The 22,939-nt window shown below is 39.1% G+C and overlaps 1 long non-coding RNA gene across 1 annotated transcript; it reads right to left on the bottom strand.

Moving 5' to 3' along the window:
- Positions 1–1,154: 1,154 nt before the first annotated feature.
- On the bottom strand, positions 1,155–21,839 carry LOC146364348 (uncharacterized). The gene is made up of 3 exons (XR_014798928.1): positions 20,019–21,839; positions 18,168–18,214; positions 1,155–1,561 (listed from the first exon to the last, which is right to left on the bottom strand). It is a non-coding gene; the product is annotated as an uncharacterized LOC146364348 (long non-coding RNA).
- Positions 21,840–22,939: the final 1,100 nt, after the last annotated feature.

Genomic DNA, 22,939 nt, shown 5'->3' with positions numbered 1-22,939 from the left:
TCATTGTCTCTAATGACTTGTTCTAATAGTTCTGTATAGATATTGAGGCTTAGCGAGCGGCTTTGTCTGCACCCAGGTTCTTGGGTAAATTGTTCTGATGGAAATCCTTGCAGATTACAATAGAGTTTGTAAACTGGTATACCAGATTGCCATTACACTTCTCTGTGGTAGTTTTTTGGGGTGGCTTTTCAGCTTAATGATACATGAGAGTTCCTGTGAAAAGCTATCAAACACTAGTTTTATGTGCATAGTTTAAACTGCATGTCAGTCAGTTGTCCAATTACTTTTGAGCCTTAGATTGTAGGGGACCGTGTATAAAAATGGCCTAAACAGTTAATGCAATACTTTTGTTAAACCCTTTGACTTAAAGTTGAAAGTCTGCACTGCAGTCACATAGAAATTGTGTCGTTGTTCAAATATTGGACCAAAATGTGTTTATCAAAAATGACAGGTTCTGATGAGCGATGATCTACATGGAAACAAAAACAGAGTTAATGTATCCGGAGCAATTTTGGAAATACACTTCAAAATAGAAATTTGTGTCCACTGGAGTTTTCCATCACTGTCAGTATACAGAAACTAGAAAGGTTAACTTTAGTGCCAAGTATATTAAGGGAAGGACGCCATAGCTTTACACACAGTTCCACAGCACACACCTTTAACTGCTGCTTCTAGTCTTTGAGAGTGTACTTTCATGAGGCCCAGATTGGACTGTTAAAGGAGAAATTGATACCTGTGTGTGACTCATTCAGGATTTTCACAAATGTAGTTTTCTGCCTTCCTACTTTCACCGGCTTACCTAAAAGATAGAGATGGAGAATATATTAGTTCCACCTCAGGTTAACATTTTCTGTTTATCTATCATTTAAAAGCATTACAGAGCTATTTAATAAAGATGTTATGGCAATAATAGTAGTTACTATAGTCACCACTACTTATTACTACTTTTAATGTATTTTTCTATAAAAAACAAGCTATTTATTAAGAAAGTCTGTGTCATTTACTCATCCACAGAGGTGGGAAGTAAAGAAATACAAATACTTGTGTAAATGTGTGTAATAATTAGAACACCAGTCATAAAAAGAAGAAAATACAAATATTTTAGAAATATGTCAATAACTATTATTATTTATTAGGAAAATAACACACTGAATTTACATTTTTATGCTCAGACTTCAGCTGGCACACTGGATTTCTGTAAGAAGTCAGAAAATAAGCATAAGATTCAACCATTAAAATGAATCTTTCTGTTCAGGAACACAAGTTAATAACTGTAATTTGGCATCTTAATCAAAAAATAATGTGTGTTACTATTTTTTCAGCTTTTTTGTAAAACAGTAATCTAATTGCTTGATAAAGTGAAGTAGGGTAAGAGATCTCCAAAGGCTACACATCATGCCACGATCTAAAGAAACGCAACAGCTGAGAACAATGTCAGTGACATCTATCAGTCTGGAAAGGGTTACGAAGCCTTTCTAAAGCTTTGGGACTCCAATGAACCACGGTGAGAGGCATTATCCACAAATGGAGAAAACGTCGAACAGGGTTAAGTGTGACAAATCTGAAAAAAAGAAAAAAGAAATCATTTATAAATATATCCTGTATATTGAATAAAACAGACTATATATTTAAATGATATAAGCTATATTATCTACTAATGTTTATCATATATTAATAAAATCTCTACCACTTACTAATAAAGCTAGTGTCATTTAATAACTCAGTAAACTTAATGTTTACTGTATGATGTAATTTCTTAAGTTATGTGAGTTTCACAGTTGGCATTCTGACTTTAGCAGCTGTCCCATCATACTTTTCTGAGGAGGTCTATTTCCAACCTCTGAGTTGAATTGAATGCATCATAATTATCCCTGGGGTCTATATAAATTGAGCATGCCCGTGTTCTGTCCCCTTTACACAAAGCCTCTCTTTTTTAAATAAAGAGAGACCTGATGTGAAAATAAATATAATAAATTATACAGGCATGTTAGGCCCAGCAGGTCTTTTGTAGAATTTTGAAAAACCTCTGTGAGGAGTAGTCTGAAAAGCTTTATCAGTTTTTAAAAATCTAAAGTTTTGAATTTTTTTAAAAAAATAATTGCTCAAAATATAATCAGCTTTAAAATAAAATATGTATCACAGTAAAATGTGAAAAAAAAATGCAGGTATTTAGAAACTTTCCAACAGCCGTTATATGTAAGCAGATGCTCACACACATCATAAATACACCCCTAAAATAAAATAAACACAGGACATGACAGACTGGATTAGAGGTAAGAGAGGTTGATGTAAGGTGCGTGTGTGTGTTCGTATACATGCAGGATTGACATGGTGTTGGGGTGTTTTTTTGGGTGGGGTGGGGGCTCTATTTGCATGTAAATAGCAAAAACGCACCAGTCCTCTACTGCACGGATGACAAAGACCATTTTGGGATTGGCTGAGCTTGTTTGTTATCCATCAGTAGAAGTAGAAAGGAGGAGTAGACAGTGGTTTACATGGTCAACAGAAACCACACGAGGGAGAAGGTGCAGGAGTGTGTCCACAAATATATGCTCTGTTTTGAACAACACAGATCAAGGAGGGAGGATGGGGAGGGATCACACCGTCACCTCCACACCCTCTGACTGGACAACCTCTCTCTAACCTCCTCTGTCCCTCTCTCTCAGTCACCATGTCATTCAAAATTTATTCCTTTCCTTCATCTTTTGCCCTCAGTGACTTCCTCTGTTATCACTCACTCACTCACTCACTCCTCTGCATCCACTTCCCATTTGCCACTTCCCTTGCCCGCCCACTAAACCTCTTCCCAACATCTCCGTCAGTATCCTCCCCCATCTGTAGGCATACTTTGCTTACACCCTATTTCCCATAACTCTGTTCTACACCACCACCCCTCCCCCACCAACCCACCCTCTCTGTCTCTTCTTCGATTTCCCCAGTGGACCCTTACAGTAAACTGCCAGCATAATTTAAATGCAGCACCTTCCTTTTCGGATGGACGTTCCTGACGGGCAGAGGGAAAGGAGAATAAAAAGGGGCAAAGGAGGGGAAGCAATGAATCCCATTATCACATATATTGAAAAGGCTTAGAGCACAGGCATTGTATATATAAATAGAGCCCTCGGCAAGTATAATAAACCAGCTTAGATCATGTTGTCAAATCTAGGAAATCCTTTTTGGTTGTAAAAAGTTAGTATTCATTCTTTTGCATGGGGCTTTCTTTAGTTTACATCTTGGTCTGTACAAGATGTGTTGACTTACATTTATCCACTTTGATGTGTGTGTTTGCATCTGTATGCATCAAGGCTTAAGGCCGTTATCTGTCGTCACATACTTGACTGTAATCATAAAGATATACTGTGCAATCATGCATGTTATCATGGAGGTAGTGTATGCCTAAAATAATTAATCTTTTGTGATACACAGTAGGATTCCCTGACAAATGTCATTTACAGTGCTGTGAAGAAGTATTTCCCCCTTCCTGATTTCTTATTTTTTGTATATTTGTTACACTTACAATTTTAATCTTTAATCTCAGTTTTTTGGCCTTTGTATAAAAGCCTTTGTGCTGTTTTTGGTCAGCGCTGATTTTCACCTTGGCTCTCCCCCTAAGTCTCTTTCCCATTGTTAAATCATGAATGAGTTTTCTCCAATTTTGTATAATAGCCCCCGCTGTGATTCGCCTTAGAAATGACTTTGCAACACTTTCCAGATTAATAGAAGTCGATAACTTTGTTTGTCATCTGTTTTTGAGAGTCTTTAGATGGCAAAATGTATTTCCTTTTGAGATCTCTTATTGCTTGCAGTTAAGCACATGTAATTACTTTTGGACCAAAAAACCCCAAAGAAAAAGTCAGGTAGGTGGCAATTGCTTTTTTTTAAAAAATAGGACCGTATGTATTTCCCTGTCTTTTATGTATTGAAATACATGTGATTGGTGCTTTCACTTGCTGTTCACATTTTAAACTCACATGGTCTTAAAATGAAAGAATTCCAAAGGCCTTTTTTTTTTTTTTTTTTTTTTTAGCAATAAATGCAATAAATGCTTTTTTTTGCCATCATGGCTTAGTCATGTTCCTTCTAAAAAAACAAACTGATGCATACAAGACTTGGTTAGGGACTTTAGCTTATAAGAAGAAAGCGTCTGGAGTCTTGGACCCAAGAGCACCTTGAACAAGAACAATTCAAATTCTACTTTCCACTGATGGATGACAGACAAGGTCTGTCAATCCTTACTTAAATGTTTTTTTCAAGTTAATTTAAGGGTTAAGCATTCACTTACTGTTGAATACATAATAAACTGCCTTCACTGTGTTGCCCGTTGTATTGCTGTGTACACCAAATAGCACTGAATGGGAATGTGGATGATCACTTTAGTGTAGAGATGTCCAGTTTAGTGACTAGAATTAGTGGAGGAGAAGGATAGCAGACAGTGTTGGCTCAGCCACGCCCCAACTGTAGATAGTATCCATATGGATGAGTGCTAAAAAAAAGAAAATGGAGCCACTGTATAGGTGTTCTGTAGGGAAAACCATCCATGTAGAGCAAAACATTTTTTGTTCCAGACTGCATATGTGCTAGTTGTGTAAGATTATATTTTAATATGGCACTCTATGGGCCACTTTTCAAGCCAGGCTCAAGTGACCATTAGAGAAACTGCAGCACTGTACTAAGCTTCTAACCTGAATGGCAGTGTCTTCACTAACTGCTATACTTGCGAACTAATTTGTGTGCTTGCTTACAATAAAACAACAGAATGGGGAAAAAAATGAATGAGAAAAACGATTTGTAGGTTACACCTCAAATATGAGCACAAATAAATCTCTGTGCATAAGTATGAGTGACAGTTATCACTTTGCTGTATGTTTAAAAACTCGAGTGGCAACATACGATCATATTTCTTTTCCAGGCCTTAAAGACATGATTAGTGGGACTGTGTGTGTATAAGAGAGTCGGTGACCCCTCTCCCATTATTGATCTGAATTCCCTTTCTTTCCTCTCTGCATCTGTTTCTCTTTGCGTCTGTTTCCTCTTTGACACTAACACTGCCCGTCAATAACACACATCCAGCAAATGAAGAAGACTTTGCCTTTCTTTTGTTTTCTCTCTCTAGCCCTCTCTCTCTCACGCGCACTCTGTGAAGTGCATTAACCACTGTTGCATCAGTCTTTTGTTGTTTTGATCATTTCACTCTAGGTTTTTCCCATTCTGTTATCACTGCATTTTATTAGTTCAGGATCATTCATTTTCTTCTCAAAATGTGTTTTTCTCCCTTAAGGACTAATTAGCCTTGCTGCAACTGCAGGGCCAAACAGGCGTAGCCAGGGTTTACTCATTATTTATGCCACTAAGTTTTCCTGCAAAACAATGTTTCTGGCTTGCTGTATCTTTTTGCCAAAGGAGATGATTTATCAGTTGGACTGCAGTTTTAAACAAGCAAACTGTTGTTCTGTGCGTAGCCAGGTGTAAACACAATCAACAACAAGTAGACTCTGCAGGGAAAAAAAGATCTGCCCGGGCACTTTCAAGGCTGTCTAGACTTAGCAGACTTATTGAAAGCTTAGTGACTTGTGGACATATATTTTGATATAATCACAGACTGACTTTACTAACAAATACATCTGACTAGGTTCTCTGTGTCTTTAGGCTGAGAATATGAAAGGGACAATTCAAGGACTTTTAAAATCAGAACGGCACAGGGGGACCAGTGGGAACTTTGTCAAAAATAAAACAATTTTGTGGGTTGACTGGCCGTGTTTTCTTGATCCCGAGTCTTGGTTGAAAAACAGTTCTAAAATGAAAGTTGGGCAGACATTCCAGACACAGCCTAAGTCTCTGTTGGATGTTCCTCTAGAGCTTTGCCTCAATGTATTTTGGGGGGATTTTCTAGCAAGAGGTGTTTGTTTCCTTTAATTCTTTTATTGATTGAAACAAAATGAAAAAAAAAACTTTAATGATGGAGAGAAAAGAAAGTCACCCCAGTGAGAGAGACTCAAACTGTTGACCTCTTGCACCATGACACATAAATTCAAACAAGACATAATTTATGCATATAAACTAGTGCTGTCAGCGTTAATCTCGTCAAAATGACGTTAACGACATAACCGCATTAACGTGGAAAATCTCCATTAGCAAGTTAGTGCAGATCGCCCCGTGCGTGGGGCTGCACGGCGTCAATGTGTTAGCACGGTTAGCTCGTTAACGCGTTAGCGCCGTCTAGCCCCACGCACGGGGTGATCTGTGCTAACAAGTATGTATTTGTTTTATTTTTTTGGCAATAACATGAAAACTGTTTCTTAATTTACAAGTCAATCTAACTGAACCACAATTGCACGTGGAAGCAGCTTTTTGCCATCATATCAAAGATAGTTTTTCTGTTTCAACAGTCTTTGAAAGTAGGAACTATGCTTTCATGACACCAGGTAAAAAGTAACAATGTAAATGCAGTGTTTAAAAAAAAAGCGGTGAGACTAACAATACAAACCCCTGTGTTGTATTGATTTATTCAGGAAAGTGTTTAGTAAAGTCTTAGAGTCATTTTACCATAGATTTCTAACTTGGGACTTTTTCTGAAACCAAAAGAGTCTCCCTCTGCTGGCCATTAGAAGAATGTAGGCTTAAGGCCCTGCATGTGTTTTCATACTGTCCATGCAAACATGATCTAATTTTATAAAGCTGTGATTGTAGTATATTTACTTGCTGAGGAAGCACAGAAGATAATTAGAATTAATTAGTAGTCGTGCTTATGTCCTCATGTTGGCTATTTGATTACCGTTTGCTCTCTTAGCCTTTATTTTGCTTTTCTGCCATTATTTAAGGAATTAATGGACAAACTAGTAGCAGATTTTATATGTCTGGTTTGTTTGAACAGTAATGTACAGTGCATTCCTAAGTGTTTGGGGTTTGCTGTCCAAAAGGATGCCGATAAGACTGGTGACAGTGAACCAAAACAGCAAAGCTGGGGCAAGAAACTCTTAAAAATCAGGATGCTAAAAAGTTCCCTCAAACTGAGGGGGGGAAAGCTTTTTTCCACTGCAAGTGATGGTGTTCACAGTATCCATAAAAATGTGACTTAGTGCAGCTTTAATAAGGTAAACTAGATTACACACTGGCAAGATTGATTCCCTGTCTTTTAACTTAAAAGTGGTATAAGAAATCTATATTTCATATTCATATTTATCCCATTAAATTAGATCATATATGAACTCGTAATAAACTCAAATAAAAAAAGTATGTCAATTTAAAATCCCTTCTAATGGCATCATCTCTTGGACATATTGGTCTGACAGCAGGGTTAACTCACTTCTCTTCATGTGGTATGAGTAAGCCAAAGTTCCTGCAAGTATGTGTAAGTGTGTGTGTGTGTATTTAACGTCACCACACAGTGTTACGTGGAAGCTTCAGTTGCCCCAAGAAGCCATATGGTCCAGTCCTAATCTGAGCCTCATCCTGCTGACAACACAGAGATTGACTTCTGTAATTAGATCTGATCTTAGGCTCCTGGTCACATTGAGTGGGAACAAATAGGGACAGAGGGGGATTTTAAGCACAGCAAAATCCAGGGTGTATAAAAATACATTTACAGTTTACCCTGTGTAATTATAAGTGAAATTTGAAGATGTTGCCAAATTAGCTAGTTCTTTGTTTCAGCAGCATCTTTAAAGGCTTCACTTTAAGGGGAATATTGATGGATGAGACCCTTTGTTGAACCTCAAGAGCTCTCACTCTGATCTAATATTCTAATGCCTAACTGCTCTGCAGCAGTAAACCTTCCCTCTCACATGTCATGACCGCAGAGTGATCTTTCCCTTCCCTCCAGCCATCTTTTCATTGTATCTCCACCTTGATTGTTCCTCCATCTTTACAACCTCTGCAGTGAATAGACTGGGTTATAGCTGGACTCTGGGGGAACCTTTTCTTTCTCTGTCTTCCTCTCCAACTATCTTACAGTGCAACTCTGCTGCCACTCTCTTTGTCACTCTACATCTTCCTCCCGCCTCTCTGTTCTTTACTCCCCCCCCCCTGCATTTCCTCCAGAAGGCAAATGCCATTCTAATTACTCTAACCCCATTGTTGTAAAAACTTAGCTGCTGCCTCTCTGAGGGAGGTCTGCTGTCCCTAGATCGAGTGGCTTTCAGGGCCCTTAATGGGTTTTACCTCTGTGTGTGTCACTGCCACAGATTGATCAGATAGCATGTGTGCGTGCACACACACTGGCTGTCTACTTGGGGCAGGCATTCAGGGAAAAGGGACATTGGAGGGGTGAAACTGAAAGGTGGTGGGGTAAAGGCAAGGATGTCTTATCTCCCTTGCCTGCCTGTTTCACTGTCCCCCAGGGGTGGGTGAGGATGGTGATGGTGACGCTTGATCTGTGTGTGTCTGTTTGGGGGTATGATATGTTGCTGTTCATGTCAAAAGTCACTTCACCCCGGGGCCTTCCTCCCAGCAGTTGCCTGCATCCTTCTGGAAGTTTTGCGTGTGCAGTGGTGCGTGAGTATGTGTATTGTTTGGAGCTGACTGTCGGTTTCTCCCTGTGTTCCCCCCCACCCCCCAAAAAGAAAAAAAAAAACACGTGCCCACACACAAAAACCACCCAGCAGAACAACAACAACAAAAAAAACCCTTCCCATTTTTCAGGGTTAGTCCAAACAAGAGCAGACCCACAGAGAGCTGTGGGCTTTGCCACTCTTCTTTATTGTGTTTTAGTGCTGTGTGAGCGTCCCTCTCTGAATCTCTGGGGTTTTGTCCAGAAAGACATCACTGATTCTCTAATACAATCAGCAGAACCACAGCTGCACCACCATGATGGCTAATTGCATCATGGAGTCAGTGATAAAGTCTGGAGTGGCCTGCTGTTCCTTTCTGGGAAGATGAGACACTTTTTGTGGCCTTTGAAATTTTTTTTAATCTTAAAGTTTGGCCGGAAAGCCATTAATGGGTTTACAGTCAGTATAGGCCTGAGTCAGTTTTAAAGTGAAAAGCGTACTGTATCTTTGGAGTATAGATTGTAATCAGGGTCTATGATCTATGACAAGGCTGATGTTAAAATTTAGATTAGTTTAAGGCAGCGTCTTTGGTTGGGAATTGCTGTTAGATAACTGTGCTGCAGTAACAGTTTGCATAATATTCCTTCTGAGCATTTTTCTGCTTTTTATTTATTCTATTCTATTCGGGTTTAGTCCAGTTTGCAGTGCCCAAAACTACTGTTGTTGGAATGGTCACTTTGAGGCTGGTTCAGAACATATAACAATATAAATGATGGAAATTAGCCTTTGGCTATAATCTGGCATGTTTACATTCATGTAATTTTTTTTTTTTTTACATTTACGTTCATTAACATGCACTGTCCTAAATAAATAAATAAATAAAAGACAGATGCAACCTGTGGGTCTGAAAAGCCCATAGGATGCCTTAAATATGCCTTCAGACAAAAGATTTCCAATTCTAGAAGTCTAGAAGGGAAGACAACCCTTGGCCCTGAACTCTGTAAACACTTTACATACATGCTGAGGGGCTCAGTCACTCATTTTGGGTCATATCATGTTGCAAATCTTGCCAATGAGGATTATCCAGCATATAATCATTATGATGATCATGATAAGTCATCAGCCAATTAGCGTACAGTTCCAAATTTAGAACCCCTTGCTTTTCACATCCAGCTTCAAAAAGCCAAGATGGCAATGACAGAGCTGCTCATCTCAAGGGTTTTTCTTCAGTTTTTGTGACTCAAATTAAACTGAAATTGTTTTAAACCTATCGCTAATGAGCAGGTTTCTGTGTCTCTGGCTCATCAAGCCTGGTATCTTAGTAATCCACCCTGTTGACGGTCTTCTCTGGCTCCAAGAAATCGACGTGGCGGGGCCAATTTGTGTGTGTGTGTATCTGTGGTGTAACCCCCATAATCCATCGTCAACTGTCATCCGATATGATCCATTGGCCAAGATGCAGATATATGTTGCTAATGATCTTTCATTTAGGCCGCATGATTACTTCTTTAATTGCATAGTCTGAATATACAAAACTGTATTACTTTAAAGGAGAAAATAAATCCATTAAAGTATGTGAAAACATAATGTAATAGTAATGTAACAGTAGTTGTGATGAGGAGAAGATAGGGCTCGTGCCTGTGGTTGGAGACCTTGATATTCCATACCTGATCTTATTTTCCTTCAAGCTACTGGAGGCTAACGGGCAGGATGAAATCAGGAGATGTATTGATTTGGTCACCAGGGACAGGATCTGGTCTCTGTCTAATCATGGAGAAATGAGAAGCTCTTTGGGCTATTGTATTTCTACCAATCGAAGGGGGCACTGCCTCATTTGAAATTTGGCTTTAATCTTTATGAATTATGAATTTAAATTCTGTGCTTGAGAAGAAAAACTGCATTTACATAACCCCCTGACCAGTGCTTCATGTTTTATGTGTGCTCTGTTTCTTCACCACAATTTACAATAGAAATCATTCATTTATATTTTCCTGCTTGTCCACATTAAATCAATATGAAGTGTGGAATTTAGGTTTTGTTTATGCTTTCTACTGCATTCATATATACAGTAGAGTATAGCTTGTGTGCACAGTGAATGAAATATTTGCCGTATAATTTATGTTTGATGTACACATGTGAGTTCCATTATAATTGCTCATCCCTGTTGAACCATGCAAGTCAGCAGGGGGGAATTGAAGTCTTCTCCCTTTGGGCAGTATTTATGGAAGTGTGTGTAAAGGTATTTTCAGACACAAAAAGAGGAGCTTTAAATTTCAAATGGGATTCTGGAGGTTAGTTGAAAAGGAGAAGAAGAAAATCTGTGGAGGGCTTTACACACTCCATCCCTCCTCTTCCTCCTGCTCCTCCTCCTTTCCTCTCTTCTTCATCTCTTCTCTCCCCTCTCTCACTTACTCTCTCTCTTGTCAACCTTTTCAAAAAGCATCTATATTCTCACACCAGGCTGTAGGGGCATGTTGTCATGTTGCTATGCTACCTGAATGTCAAGCAGAATGTCAGAGTGATGGCAGAGCGTGAATGCACAATGAAGACGAAGCTTCTTCTGACTGGAGAAGGCAAAAAGTATAGTAACATTCAAAACAAACAAAAGTATCTGTATAGCTGTTTGTGAAATGTAATTATCTCAAATATCAAAAATAAAACACAGAATTTAAAGATAAATATATTATACAAATATATTCCAAAAGTTCCCAAAATCTGTGGTGTCTGAGAAGAACCATTCACCCAGCTGACCTCTTGAACTCATTCACACTTATTCACTACAATCATATTAGCCAGAACACTTCAGTTGTGAATGGAATCAGCACGGCGTGACCACAGGTCACCAATATTTGCCTCTTCCAGCTAACTTCAGCGAGCCATGTAAAAAGTAGCAGCAACTATGTTTGCTTATCATTGGAAAAAAAATATTAGGCCCCAGTCAACAAAAGCATGTCTTCTCTGCACCTGGAATATGGAAGTTATTAAGCTAAATATTGAGGTTACTGTCATCAGGTCAGATTGTGGCCATGAGGAATCATTTTAATATCAGATGTAAGTGATAAAATTATTAATAGATAATACATTGAAATTGAATTGAAAACTGAAGTCGCTGCTGCTGCTCTGTTAATTCAGAGAGACAGAGAGATTTGAGGCATTCAGTGTTGGAGAAGTGGTTCAATATGTTTAAACTGCTTTCCATCTTTCCATCAGAATACGTTTCAAGGTAATTTGATGGTGATGTGGATCGTGCTCATTACGTTGACATTAACACTGATGGTTATTGCCGTTGTTGTAATTTATTTCTTTGTTTCAGTTCCCTTAAGTCCAGTTATCTCACCGCCGTACAAATCTTCACAGCTCCTCTAAAATTAACTGCATTTCATTTGGATTAATTGAAAAGTGACCATAGCCCACAGCCATTACTGTCTCCTTCTTAATCCACCATCACACCACACTCCTCTTTTGCTGCAAAATACTCTCTTCTCAAACTCTGCATCTCACCTTCTCCAGCGTGCGTTATCGGCTGGCCTGTAAAGCAGAGTTGCGATATAGAGCCCAAAGACGTAGAAATGCAGTAGGTGAACAATCAGATGACAAGAGGGCTTGACAGGTTTACTAGTGGGGAGGTGGGCTGATGGAGAGAAGGACTGACCGTTAAAAAGACAGAGTGGGAAATGGGGGAGATGTGGGAGGTGGTGGGGGCTGTGTGCTGTGGAGCAAGTGATGGAGTGGAGAGGTGAGATGACAGCTGTTGATTTCTAACATCTGATGTAAAGGTTTGTAAATACAGGTAACTTTCCATGTCATTGACATTGACTTACATATTTATATGTTCATTTTTGAGTACTCGATATAAAGGATGGGCATACTTTTTGAATTGTTAATTGCCCTCTGTAATTATTTTCCTGAGCTCTGTTGATAAGGTTGTGGATTTAAGACAGCACGATGTTCAGTTTGTAAAGTTTGGGACTATTTAGAGAATGATACACAGAAAAGTGAGGCATCTTTTGTCTGCTTTGTAGTTGACCAGTTGGTAGCATATGAACATGCAGTATCCCCGGCTCCTCAATCAACCCGATGCTTGTTGTGTCTAGGTTTGAAGAGCAACATGCCAAGGGGCAAAATGCCCAGGTTGAGGCTTCCAGAGAGGACTTAACAAACCAATATGTCCATTAATTCACGGGACCTTCATGCAGCTGACAGGTTAAAGACCGGTTAATATTGAGTCCTCTGGCATGTGATATTTGCATCCTCACATGGACATCTGCTGGGTAATTCGTAGAACAAACTTTTGTTTCTTTTTAAAAAGTGTGCCGACATTTTTTAAAAATGACATTTTATGCACACGCACAAGCAAAGTGATCAAATTTGGCCCATATTTCATGGAGTGCCCCAGGACTGAGCTTTCCAAACGCACACAACATTTTCAAAAAGACTTATAGAGATGCTTAACACCATTGTGACTTTAACATGGCCTCCTTTGTCACACGTACCTGAAAGAACCAGCATGAAGCTGATCATTGTGATGTATTACGCTGGAGGAGTGCGCTAAATCCCCAAAGCAAAGTGTAGAAACCTGCAAAATGGATTCACGACACCATTTTTCACACCCATGCTTCCTGGAGTTACATAAACTCATACAGTACTGCTGGGCACTATAGGCTCCAGCAGCTGTGTTAAATTGGACAGCTAGAGGAATGGATTGAAAACTGATTCTGCTGTGTCTGTAACGTCTTCCTCTTACCCCAGACTAATTATCAACTCCTATTTCACTTCATGGACAAAATTAGAAATTTGTTTTTCGATCTCCTCTCTGCCATTTTGGTTTTGTTTTCCTTTTCTCTTCGGGGTGGGGATGTGTTTTTCTGTTGCATCAAGGATCTCAATCTCATTTTCTGCTCTGAATTGCTGTCTAATGAATATAAGGTTTTCGACTTAGAGACAGGCAGACTACCTAATGGGTTTGTTAGTTTGTTGAGTAGCATGCCACACTCATTATTGCTTTCAATGCTGTGATTAACTTGATTTGCCAGGCAAATCCATCGGAGAGAAGATGATGTGCTCACATATATAAACGCACGCATGGCCCGTAATGTAATTATCCAACTTAATAAGTTATTAATACAGTTTGAGGCTCAGTTTGAAATTGAAAAGTGGATGGCTGAAAACACTAAGCCAACTGATGATCATGTTGTGATTGATTTAATTTCATTTAGTCAGGGAACATGATGTTTCAACAGAGACTAACAGGACAAGAAAGTCATTCAGGGCTGCTTCTAGTTAAAAAAAAAAACGAAAAAAAAAAAACCCCAGTTATATTATTGCCTCATTCAAAACCTCCATACCACTTCTCATTATTTTTCTAATATTATTTTTATAGCATCCCTGCTTTACTAGACTGTCTATAAAAAAGAAGGAAGAAAGACGGGATGATTTTGTACTGGATTTCAGCTTGCATAGTGCACTGAGCCTCAAGGACGCCTCATATTGTGTCATCATTCTTGGTTGAATTTTTCCAGTTTTTAAAGTGAAAAAGTCGCATAACAAAAGCTCTCAGTAGACTCACAATGCAAACATCCACACCAAGCATATTCTAGGATGATGCATGCTATGTGAGTAAGGTATGAGTAAAAGGAATAGATGAAGTCACTCAGGAATGCTCTGCTGAGAAAGCATTGCTCACAAAGACAAATAGCAAGTGTAAGCCAATGTCTTGATTGGGAAGTTGGCAATGCCCGCAAACAGCCAGTGACCACAACGGAGGCAGCTTTACAGTGTGAGTTAGCTTCTGAGATAAAACGATCTTTTATCTTCTGATAACTGTCTAAGGGAGGTCTCTAAATGTCGCCTTAATGGTGTCACAGTGGCGATTATCAAGCGTCCCCTGCTTCCTCATTGAGCTCGAGGCTGTCACCAGAAATGTCAGATGCATCCTGTATTACTAGTCATCACGAGAGTTATGGTAGAGAGGACAGCTGCTGTGTGCTGTCTTTAAGGTTAGCCATCTGGATGCAGACCAAGTCTTTGTGCCTGCCTTTGCATGAATCTGTAAGGAACAACTTGCCATCATAACCAGATGAGACCGACTGACTCAAAAAATAAACAAGCTCTAGACAACCCAAGCTTACTTTACTATATTAGAAATTCACTCGCTGATGAAGGGGTCAGGAGGGTATCCGACTGCAGCGATACTTTGTCATATCATTTATTGTATCTCTCTGGGTCTGAACCAAACAATCAAATCACTTTATAGCTTAAAGTTTAAAGCTTCAAAGTTAAATTAAAATATGAAACTACAATAATATCAACTCCTTGACATGCATGGGTGTAGGCTTGGACCATTGGGGGTTATACATGAACAGGGTTACGGTACTCATCTAGAAAACTGATGAATTTTTATACAGCAAATTTGTAGTGTTTTCTACATCATTTTATTATAGAAACATCTTAATTTATGTAAAGCAAAACAAAAATAAATTTAGTGTTTAGTGTAATAAAATACAGTGAGCTTCTCTGCATTATGCTCTCATTAATTTTTTGCAACTTTTCTGAGGCATGAGTTACTCTTTGGTACTCTTTTCGTTGCCTTTTACTTGGGAAAGTATAATCTGCTTAAATGTGCATTGCTTAAATACGTCTAACAAAAGAAATATTAGTCAGCATGCTAGCATTGGCACATTTTAAATGGACTTGCTTTTATACTTGAACGCTCAACATGCTTTATATGCCTCAGTCACCCATTCACACCCATGCGAGCAGTGCTATCTAACTAAGATTTACACACATTTAGATTCCATTTTCACTTGGCATTCAGTCCAGGGATCGAACTACCACCCCATTAAGATCTCTAAACTCTAAAAAAAGGATGCAGGGATGCAGACTGATAATCACAACACACTTCTTGTCTTTAAAGTCCTTCACAGTACTGTACCGCCACCTTTTAAAGATCCGAGCAACTCTCCTTTTCATTTAAGAACATTAAGCCATTAACCAACCTCTCACATCGCAATAGAAATCAGTCTGGTCAATATGAATCACCGGCAGCAATTTTACCTTTATCTTTATATTGTGTTTATATATTCATGCGGTAGTTTGGTTATTAAATGGGGTGTGTGTATGTATAGTTTTACAGGGTGGGAGTGAGGTCAGAGGAGTTTTAAGCTATGTATTGGTGTATTCGATGATATTGTTCTAATTAAGTATCTATAGATGTATTTTATATTTAATAGCTTATGTTATTTTTCATAGCTCATACATATGGATAACAACATATAGTTAAATCTGGTAGGAGGCATCTTTTCTCTTATAAAGGTATTTCATGCAATCAAAATATAGGTATTTTGATTGCATGCAGTCCTGTCATTAAGGTACACACAAACATATCACAATACCTTAAAGCACATTTACGAGGGGCATGGGTACAGTTAATACAAAGACCCATAGTTGTGCACCGAGAAGAAAATATCCAGCAGATTCAGAGGACGTAATACCTGTTTTTGTCCATGAAGTCAAAAAACAAAACAAAAAACACATTAGTAATGATCTCTGCTCACAGTTCTCTCACTTCACACGAGAATAAATTACTTTAAAACATGTGAGTGGAACTAAGAGAGAAAGCATTACGAAAAGTCTTACCAGTAAAAATGGCAAACTTCATGTAAATGTATGGTCAATAATAAAAACATGAAAGATTAACTGAGCTGCCTGCATGAGACAGAGCAGGTTGAGTTTGATTTTGTATCATTCACAACCGTCCACCTTTCCATGTGCTGTCTGCCTTCTTCTGACCCTTGTACATCTAAAGTTCACAAAAAGAAACCTGTGAAAAAATATTTTTGTTTTTCAGTTTTTTTCCCCATTGGCTTAAGAAAAATCTAATTCACCTCATCAATACCTCCTGCTGATGTTGTGTTTCACCAGAAAATGTAGTTCAACTCTATCCTCTTCATTTATCCCTTCAGCTCAGAAATCACATAACATAGCTTGTATGAAGCTGAGCATTATTTCCTTCTCCGGAACATATACTGTATATAAAAGATGATCATATACAACATGACATCACCTAGCTGTTTTCAACTTCTTTTGGAGCCGGAAATGGCCATATCTGAATGTGGAGGGTTAATGCTATCCAGCTTGGTTAGCAGACTGCATTCCACAACCCTTTTCACTGTACCTGGTTATAAACGTAGCTTTTAATGCTGCTATGTTGGGTTTACGTCAGGGGCGATTTTAGCCCATTTTTGGGGGTGCTAACCTTAGAACACCTGTTGTGTGTGTGTGTGTGTGTGTGTACAGAGAGACAGCCAGGTTCATAATGGATATAAGAAAGTTTTTTCAAAAAAAGGAGCCACATTCAGGTAAAAGTGTAAAATCAAATGACCTGTGAATCAGGAATAATGTTGGATCAGTGTTTCAATATTTATATCTTTTATTAGATGTTCATGTGGTTTGGTTATTTGCCTTTTGGTTGAAAGTACACTGAGAGAGGACTTTTTGTTAGTGATCTTAATAGTATTTTTTCATATTAATTTAATTTTTCATCTAATTGAATACAATCTATTTGTGTATGATTGTCAGTCCAAAGAGGGAGAGAGGAAAGAGGGGAACGTGAGGAGAAAGTACAAGGTCAGGAAGAACCAGGTAAGAAAACAGACAGGGAATAGTGACAGGCACAACAGAAACTGTTAAACTGACAAAGAGAAAAAACCTGATTTTACTCTCACAATCTGGAAGTTGTGTTCTCCCTATATTAAAGCTGTTATACAGAATCTGCAAAACAAACTGGGTTGAAACATTTTTGACCCTCTTTAACAACATTCCAACATAACATTATAATTGATTGGGGAGATTAAAATTAATGATATATTTTTATGTGGTTCAGCCACAACTCTACAAAAACGTCAGCCAGTAATAGGTAGGCCAACTTTTGGAACGTCCAGTTGTCTGTATGACTGCCGCAGTACGTACATCACATTTGCACACTATCAGAAAGTGCCAAACGGTGCCCTGGTGGAGTGAGGAGCTGTAAAGAGCAGCAGAGTGCTCTGTTTATATTCTAAAAATGTTTTACGCTAGCTTGTTTCAAAGATTCTGTACTGCAGCTTTAAATGTTTTTCAAAAGCACACATACACTTATCAGTGCTTCTCAAACTTTTTACAGTGTGTACCACCTGATAAAATGTCAAGCTCTCCCAAGTACCACTATGAAAGCATGAAACTCGTAAATCTTACAACACAAAATTAGTATTATTAAATTAGTAAAATTAGCATCTGCAGTAAAGATTTTTTCATACATTTTATACATTCTACCACAGGCAAAGTTGCCTCCATTTATATATATATTTTTTAATTAATATTTTGTAAAAAAAAAATTTTCTCCTTTTTTTGTGTCCTGTCTGGCACTGTAGCAATCGGAATTATTGTCTGAAGGCCAAGACAAATGCCCAACAGATTTACTTTCCCAAGTGGGCCTTTTGCTATACTGGTCCACTTGATTGTCATAGTTTATTTGATCTTTATTAGTTATTTTTATTCTAAGTTGATTGTAATCAGGCCAGACTGGACTCGGGGACGGGAAAGAAAAACAAGAAGAAAAGTTCAGAAGAAAGTTAACAGAAGGAGAGGGAAAGAAAAAGGTGAAAAGAGATAGAGAGAAAAGACAATGAAAATCTGCTTCATCACCTTCGTCTTTGTGGGTTTTTTTTTCTCTTTTTCTTTTCCTGGATCACCTGTTGAGAAAGAAAAGAGAAAACAAGCAGAAGAAGACTAGAGCAATAGCATAAACAACATCACGATGATATATGGGAATATAACAGTAAATACTACATGTTAAACATTATTGTGCAGCACGTAAGATCGACAGCGCACAGTGTGCTTTAAGGTAGGAGCCAAAAAGGGTGTAGTTTGTGTGTGTGAGCACCCGTGTGTACACCTGTGAGCATGAACGCGCTTGTTTTTAAAAGGTTCCTACATGTAATGATCTGTTAGAGGGTGTGGGGAGCCACAGCCCCGTCATTTATTTGTAATAATTTATGCTCTATTGGGAGTGTTTTTGTATGTATCCAAAAAATGCAGTCAGTTTACTTTTTACTCACTATGAGCATCATTCATTATTCTCCCCCAGTAATTAAGGTTAGAATATGTATTTTTTTTTTTTATTCCAACACATTCTTCTTTTGCAGCATTTAAATAACCTTTATCAGATTTGATGGTTTTGTTACAGACTTTTCAAAAAAGTGTTTTGCATTTCTTTCACAAATGTGGGGATTAAATTGTGTTTAAATGTGCAAAACAGTGATGTCATGTTTTGTGACGAGGACCCAGGTACAGAGAGACGTGATGAATTTAAGAATCTTATGATTTAATAAAGAAATTTGCAGACTTGCACAGAGATGGTAAAATTATGATGACCGATAGCGGAGACGAAGATAACAGACGACGAGGACAGGGAGGAACAGGGGTTTAAATGCACCAAGGAGACATTCAGAGACAACTTGGGACGACTGGAGACATTTAAGAATGCAGGGACTGACAAAGACGGGGAAGACGTCTCATTGTGACGTGTAAAGTTTATCTTGCCTGGCTGGGCAGCTCTCTGGGTGCTCACCACCCCCAAAGCTCTGATCCTAGAATCGCCCCTGGTTTACGTTTTTATCACAGGAACCATGGGACTGACTTACTTTTGTAAGCCGTGAGAGAAACTGCACTCCTGCCTTTGCTTCAGAACTGGAGTTTTACACTTGATGCTAACCCACTGAAAATACACCATGATTCATTTTGTTCATCTCTATTGAATTTGTCAGAATGGTTTTTAACAGCAGCCATCATCAGAGGAAAATATCTTTTGTAAGAGAGTGTGGTTTGTTCTTTCAAACAATTAATAAATTAGAATCAGATGAACTAGAAAACAAAGTGCCATCTATGAATGCGATCTTCCAAGATGAAGCCTGGATTGATCATAACCGGAGTGTATCTGTCTTATTTGCGAGACAGATAGCTGCAAAACGTGTCTGCCGAGGCACAGCTTTACATATGTCCACAAAATCAGCTAAAGCGTTTAAAGTCCAGCTGAAATGAGATGACTGCTGTCCTTTGATAAAAATCCTGCCCACACAAACCAAAACTACAAGCCCTAAACAGCAACCACATAAACTTTCCTAAAGTTTAATCTAATATGAACAAGCACCAGGAAAACATTTAGCAGGTAAAAGCACACCGCTAGTGTCGGTTTGCAGGCTTGATATCTTGCAGGGTAGCCTTACTTTGCCTCTCTTTTCTCCTGCTGGGGGCAAGCCTGTTGGAAAGGAAGAATGAAAATTTCCCCAAAGCCCATTGTTCCTTCCATTTAATAATAACACACTATTAATAAATGTCAAGATCACTCTGACATACTTTGTGGCCTCAGAAAGAGATGAATACATGTAATTTTACTGAATTATTGAACAAATCACATGGCACATGGAAACACAGCTAAAGCCTCTGTGTTTCTGTGTGTGTGTGTGTGTGTGTGTGTGTGTGTGTGTGTTGAGTTACCTGCAGCGATCAGAGTCATTTGTGATGCCTGAACATGCTGATAAATAACGTAGTACCATCTCCTGTTGGCCACTCAACTCAGCCCCTACAGCCTTAACACCTGCCTGCCAGGAAGTACATGAAGGTCACAGTGAGGGTATTGTGTGTATGTGTGTGCATACAGTATCTGCCCCACACTGATTGGATCGTGATTCAAAAACACATGCACGCACACAATGAAACACACAAACACTAACTAAAAATGTAAGTTTAATGGGTAAAGTCTGGAGTGTCTTTTCTTACCTGTCACCTCTCGTTAGACTGAGCCGTGACGACTGACCTTGATCGTCTTTCCGAGGGCCGTTGCGCTGAGCGGCGTGTAAGCGTGTGTGTGTGTGTACGTGCCGGTGGCCATGTGTTCATTCAGGGGTTGGGGCTGCTTCACCCTAACGATGTGGCTGTGAAATCAGGCCGGAGCCCAGGGCCATCCCTTATTACGCCCCTCCAAATTCATTTGCCACGTCGGTTCTGCCTGCTCAAGGATGCGCCACACGCCTCTCTACCCATGTGGCTTTGTTTGTACCTGCTGTTAGTCTACATCTGATGCATAAGCCAAAGTGGTTAGTCTGACACAGGCATGCATACAAGTACACATGTTAAATCACACCTGGATAATCTTCAGATCAGAGATATGATCTTTTATGATGTCGTTTATATTCCTTAAATGGATTTTTCTTTTGTAGTTTTGTTAAAACATAGGTGTTGACTTTAGGGCTACACTAATATTAAGCACATTGTGAACTGTGTTAATGCAGAGCTTCCCAGTAACTGTTTAAGCTATTTTAATGAAAACATGGCTATTTTTTCCATTTTTACCAGGTACTAGCAGTATATTCATGGAAGTATTATTAAAATAGCTCAAAACAGAATGCACTGCTATTTGAAATTGTATTATTTCACATTTTTTCCCTTTTTTTATTTTTACTCTGCAGTAACTTCTGCTACGGGCTTGTCTCTACATATAGTTGTATGGGAATTTATTGGATTGGATTTTTGACATTTGAACCTGTTAGACAGTCATTGGTTCAGGCTACAAAAGTTGCAAGTCATGACAGCTGCTACACGGATGCACCACCATCCATTTAAATCCAGATTAATGCAACTAGGAACAGCATTCACTCATACACAGTAGCTTTACTATTTAAGTTCATTTTGATGTTGATGTAGAATTTTTTTTTTCTTACCAAAGTCCATTTATTTGTGTACGTACTTCGGTATTAAGTATTGAGTTACACTGTTGTTTTGTGACTGTCAAAGACAGCTTGTGCATCGTCACACAAATGAAGACTAAACAAAGAAAATAGTCCATGTCCAAATTTAAATCAAAGCTGTACTGTAGTCTTACCTCAGGTTGTGTCAACAAATGTCAGCTGACTGACTCCCCTTCCTCTGTCATATATTGGATCTGGCCCAAGTTGGCCACATCAGTCAATGATTGAGGCAAAAATTGCAGGTTGGGGGTGGGGTGGGGTGTCCTTCTCTTGATGGAAGATGGAACTGACAGATATCCACATCAAGGATCTGCCCTCATGACCTTGATAGACATGGCGATAGCCTGGTAGCTCTAGCATGTAGTCTGTGGACAGCAAAGAAAGCTGCGCTGTCCTCTGGTGACAGCAGGAGTCTGTATTTGGATCACAGATACAAAGCTTCCTGTAGCGTGCCAACAATCACCTTTTTTACTCTTCACAATAAGGCAGCATTAAACATGCAGCACGAACGTGACGTGTGGCTGATACGCAGGGCACGGTCTGCATGTCATAGGTTCTCTCACTCTGTGTGTTATCTGATCCATTGCTATCTTGTGCATGTGTTTGAATGAATGTGTGTGTGTGTGTGTATGTTGCGTCTGCCTGTGCAACAAACAGATGGTATCATAATGACATCATTGCACACTAGGGTTATGTTCTCCACGGCTCAGAGCAGGAGGAAGAAATTAGGAGATGAGTGTTTGTCGATTAATCTAAAAGAGACACAAAAAAACGAAAAACCCAGAGAGCTTTCCAAAACATTTCACTTCAGCTCGCCCAACTAAGCGCCACCCGGATTTTTCACCTCGCCTGGCCTGCTGCTACAAATGTCAGCGCTCCCAGTTAACTGGACTAGAAATGATCTGCCTCTGTCTTTCTCTGCCTCTCTCTATCATGTTCTCCTTCATTAGTTAAGGGTGCCTGAGTTTCTTTTTAAGAGCATCTCTTTTTCCCCTCCTTTTCCCCTCCTTTCCACCCCCCCTTCCCTTCTCTTCTCATCTTATAGGAAGGAAACGGGGAGAAACCTGTCACCACACAGCATTAGTATGCTCTTTTCATATCTGCACCCCACACCCCTTTCTCTATTCCCTCCCCCTCCTTCTCTGTCCCTGCAAACATAAAAATAGTTTATGCCTCTGACAAGAAAATGCCTCTAATCCTGAGGTTTGTTGGAGAGCAAACAGACGCAATTGGCCACTTATTATTCTGTGTAGAATTTTCTATGTGGGGTGTTTGTGGTATCCATGGCAACAAAGTAGGGTGCACATAGCCCCCCACCCACCCCCCAGTCACTGAGCAGAATGGGAGAAGAGAGGATGAAAAGAGGCGATAAAATAGCACACTTACTGAAATGCACGGGGCAAGCTATAACCTGTTAGTTGAGTATCTGGGTGTGTGCGTTCACTCTGAGTGTGTGTGTGTGTGTGTGTCAAGTTTATGATGGTATTTGCGCACCTGCCTATAGCTGTTAGCTTTTGCACAATCAGAGTTGCATTTCTTTGATTGCATTTCTGTTTGTGTGTCTGTGTGTGTGTGTAAGAACTCAAGCTATTACAGAAAAAGACACAGGTGTACATTTGTTGTAATGCATGTTTATTCACTTATAGATTCAGATGCCATTATAGTTAAAGC

Source organism: Perissodus microlepis, chromosome 20, assembly GCF_051167445.1.
Source record: "Perissodus microlepis isolate ML-2025 ecotype Zambia chromosome 20, ASM5116744v1, whole genome shotgun sequence".
In the NCBI taxonomy this organism is placed as follows: domain Eukaryota; kingdom Metazoa; phylum Chordata; class Actinopteri; order Cichliformes; family Cichlidae; genus Perissodus; species Perissodus microlepis.
Note: the sequence above shows the minus strand (reverse complement) of the source record. Positions and strands in the feature narration are given on the sequence as shown.